Below are 4,722 nucleotides of genomic sequence, written 5' to 3'. Positions count from 1 at the left end.
TCCACACTTAGATAAAGCATGTTGTCTGTGTGTCCCTTAAAATGTTATAAAAGATACTCTCAAAAGTCCTTAAGGGGAGTGAGAGAGGTGCCTTCTCTGTATTGAGCTCATGTAATAGCAGTCAAGTTGAAGAACCAGTTTAAACTTTTGAATGATAACAGACTATAATTAATACCTGACAATTTTCTATAGGGTTTTTATCATTAATGGGTGTTAAACTTTGTTAAATGCTTTTTCTGCTTCTAATGAATGATCATGTGATTTTTGTCTTTGGCTTTGCTGATATAATGTATTACATTTATTGATTTACACATGTTGAACCATCCCTGGGATGAATCCTACATGATCATGGTATATAACCTTCTTGATGATTTGCTGAATTCTATTTGCCAGTATCTTATGGAAGATTTTTGTATCTATGTTCATTAAGGAGATTGGCCTGTAGTTCTCTTTTTTGGTTAGGTCCTTTTCTGCTTTTGGTATCAGGGTAATACTTGCTTTCAGGAATGATTTTGGGATTATTGCTTCCCATTCAATTTCATTAAAGATTTTGAAGAATAGTGGCATTAGATCATCTCTACATTTGTTGTAGAATTTAGCAATGAAGCCATAAGGTCCTGGGTTTGTCTTTGTTGCTAAGTTTTGATTTGCATTTTCAATTTCATTGACTGATATTTTGTTATTTAGAATTTTTATGGCTTCTTGATTCAGCTTTACTAATTCATATGTATCTAGGAATCTGTCCATTTCTTCTGTGTTTTCCATCTTATTTGAGTACAGTTTCTCAAAGTAGATATTGATGATCTTCTTGATTTCCACAGAATCCATTTTGATTTCATTCGTTTCATTCCTAATTGCATGAATTTGAGTCTTTTCTTTCCTTTTCTTGATAAGGTTGGCTAGGGATTTATCAATTTTGTTTAATCTTTCAAAGAACTAACTCTTCCATATATTGATTATTTGTATTGTTTTCTTAGTCTCAGTTGAATTTATTTCTGCTCCAATTATTAAAATTTCCTCCCTCGTGCAAACTTTGTGCTTGATTTGTTCTTCTTTTTCTAGACATATGAGGTTCGACAGTAGATTGCTTATTTGAGCTCATTTTGTTTTCCTAATGTGAGAATTCACCACTATACATTTCCCTCAAAGGATTGCTTTCATTGCATTCCATAAGTTCTAGTATGCTGTATTGGCATTATTCTGTTTGATTTCTTCTTTAATTTCATCTGCCCCCCCCATTAGTTGTTCAGGAGGATGTTATTTAATTTCCATGTGCTTATGGAGCTTTGGGGGTTTCTTTTGCCATTGATTTCAAATGTTATTGCACTATGTCATATGGTATGTGTGGTGTAATTTTAATGGCTTTGCATTTACTTAAGCATGTTCTATTGGCTAGTAAGTATATGATCTATTTTGGAGAACATGCCATGGGCAGCTGAGAAGAATGTGTTTTCTGTTATTGTGTTGTAGAACACTCTGTAGACATCTATAAAATCCATTTATTCAATGATTTGGTTCAGCTGTGATTTTTTTGTTGTTTTTTTTTTGTCTAGTTGAACTATTTGTGACTGTGCAATATTAAGAATCCCCCCTTACAATTGTACAAGTGCTTATTAGATTTTCATGCCTTTATATAGTTGTTTGAACTGATATTTAGTGCATTTATCTCTCGTTCTTGGAGTTTTCCCTTAACAAGTATGTAGTGACCTTCTTTGTCTCTCTTAATAGTCTTGGCTTGAAATTCACCTTGTCTGCAAATACAATAGCTATTCCTGCTTTTTTCTGGATTCCTGTCACCTGCAGTATTGTTTTCCATCCTTTGACTTTCAGTCTATGAATTCCTTTTTGAGTTAAATATGATCCTTGTATGTAACGTATTATTAGATCTTGTTTTTTTATTCTTTCTGCCAGTCTGTTTCTTTTGATTAGTGAATTGAGACCATTTACATTGATAGTTATAATTGATAAATATTGGCTTATCCTTGTCTTATTATTTTCTTGATGTTGGTTTCCTGTCTTTCTCCTCTGTTTAATTGCCTGGATGGCCTACCTAGTGGCTTCTTTCTATTAGTGTTCTTGGAATTATGGTCTTCATTATCTCTTTCTAAATTATCCTTCAGGGCATTTAGTAGAGCGGGTATGGTGGTTATTAATTTCTTCAGTTGTTCTTTCTCATGGAAATATCTTAATCCTCCATTGACTTTGAAGAAGTTTTGCAAAGTACTACAATTTGTTGGAGCTTGTTTTCTTTCAGGACCTGAACTACCAGACTCCAAGCTCTCCTTGATTTAAGGGTTTGCGTTGAGAAATCTGCTGTGACTCTAATGGAGTTTCCCTCACAGATGATTTTTTTCTCTAATTGCTGTTAATATTCTGTTCTTGTGCTGAATTTCTGGAATCTTGATAATTGTATTCTTTGGTATAGATTTATTTTGATCATAGCTAAATGTAGTTTTATATGCCTCACTTATTTGTGTGTCAAGTTTTCTTCCCATGTTTGAAAAGTTTTCAGCCATTACTTCTTTGAACATGTTTTTCTTTTGTTTTGTTTTATAGCATTTTCACTGGCTCTAGCTTTTCTCATTGACTGATCAAACTTATGTTGTTCTTCTTTGCATCATCCTTTAGTTTTTGGATTAAGTGTTCGTGGTACTTTGCTATTTTCAATATATCTTTCTTTTCATGGTAGCTAACCACAATACTGTTTTCTAGATCTCATATTCCATCCTCACCTTCATTCAATTGGTAGTGCATACTTTCAGTGGAATTTTTAATCTCCTGGATGTCTGTTTGAATCTGTTTCAAGAATTCCATTTCAGAGAGAGAGGAGGGGGAGAGGGACGGAGAGAAAGAAAGGTTTCACCTGGAGGAAAAATAACTTCTTTTTTTGTTTGTTTGTTTGTTTTTTAGACAGGGTCTCACTATGTAGTTGAGACTGGCCTGGAACTCACTATGTAGCCCAGGGTGGTCTTGAACTCACAGCAATCCTCCTGCCTCAGCCTCCCAAGTGCTGGTATTACAGGCATGCACCACCATGCCCAGCTGACCCCCATATACTTTGAAATTATGCAAGTCTCTATTGTCTTTCTTTAACCCTTGCCGTCTCCCCTTTCTAGGTAGTTGGAGTATTGATCACCCTCTGATTGAAATATCATAGAGGTAAAACTAAAGGATAAAAGATGATCAACCAAGCTTTTGAAAACTGGAGAAGTGGATAGGAGAGAAAAAAATGGGCAAAGCAAAAGAATGTCAAAGTGAATCAGAAGTACAAGAGATAATTTTCACTCATATAAAAAATATTGTAAAATCAAGAGAGATAGTTGAGAATAGAAAAAGATGGGTAGAACAAAATAAAAATAAAGGTTAAAACCTAAACAATGTAGAAAACAAAAGCAGCATAAAGAATAAAAATTAAATAAACAAAGAAAAAAAGAAATAAAAGGGCCAGGGATTTAGCTCAGTGGTTCAGCCGCCTGCCTCATAAGCACAAACACCTGACTTTAATCCTTGGTACCAATAAATAAATAAATAAATACATACATAAGTAGATCCTCTGGTGTCCACTGTTCTGTGGTAGTGTTCAAGGCAGTTGGTCCGAGAACTGTGCTGTGTAACCCCACCAAATCTTCAGTAGGAGTAGTGCTGCACCCAGGGCTGTTCATGGCCTCCAGATGTGAAGCCTGGGGTTGGTTTTCAACTGGTAGCTTTTCGGATGTTCCTTGATGGCCTGGCCATGTCTCCGTACCGTGACTGTTTCTATGTGGCATCACCACTTGTGGAGGTCTCCTCAGGAGCGACAGCCTGGGGCAGCTCCCAGTCCTGTGTACTGTTGGCTCCTCCTAGTCTCTGCACAGCCTCCTGTGTTCCACCCCCACTGGCACTTCTCTCTCTTCTTCTGTCACTTGTCCCAGGATCGGGTGGGAGGTTGCTGTCTCTGCAGTGGATACAGCCCAAGGGTGCTTGGTTCCCCTTCAGTCTCCTCTCCAGTGAGTTGAATGTCAATTTCCCAAAGTTTTTTTTTTTTTTTCCTTTTGGTACCAGGGATCAAACTTGGGACCTTGCGCTTGCAAGGCAGGTAGCGGAACCACTAAGCTAAATCCCTAGCCCTCCCAAAGCTTTTTAAATCCCACAAGTCTGTATCTTTCTCAAAGTCACTGGTGGACTTTCACTGCCTTGCTGTGCCATGGTCCCAAACTTTGCTGTCACTAGGGTTTCCAAAAGATGGTGGCTTATCTGTTGGGGAGAAAGCAGTTTCCTGTTTGCTTTCCCTGTGTGTTTTGGTGAAATTTGCTGCCAGGCTGCAGCATCCTCTGTGTAGAGAAAGGGAAAGGAGATAAGGTCCCTTATATCCCAAATCTATCCTGTGTGGCTTGAGTTAGCCACACTTTTTCAGTCCATCATTCTCTTGGAGACTTCCCAGTATGGCAATTTTTGTTCAGTGCACAGGCAGCAGCACCCCTGGCAGCTTAACACTGCTTATAACCTCTATCTGCAAACTTAACTGCTGAATTGTGAATCAGTCCATTAGAAATCCAGCCTAACTGCCAAGTGAATATAGTGCTATACAATTGGACAGCTAATGTGTTGAAATGAGTTTTATCATTACTGCACTATAAATTCTTATTGATTTTGAGTTTTTGTGCTTTTGTCTTTATTCCAAAGATTGATTTTTCCATATAAAGTAAAAAGTGACTAGTTTGATAATACATTTATCCTTACAAA

This window comes from Fukomys damarensis, unplaced genomic scaffold (genome assembly GCF_012274545.1).
Source record: "Fukomys damarensis isolate Sample0158 unplaced genomic scaffold, DMR_v1.0_HiC HiC_scaffold_73766, whole genome shotgun sequence".
NCBI classification, from domain to species: domain Eukaryota; kingdom Metazoa; phylum Chordata; class Mammalia; order Rodentia; family Bathyergidae; genus Fukomys; species Fukomys damarensis.
The sequence above is the reverse complement of the archived record's forward strand: the minus strand, read 5'-3'. Positions refer to the sequence as shown.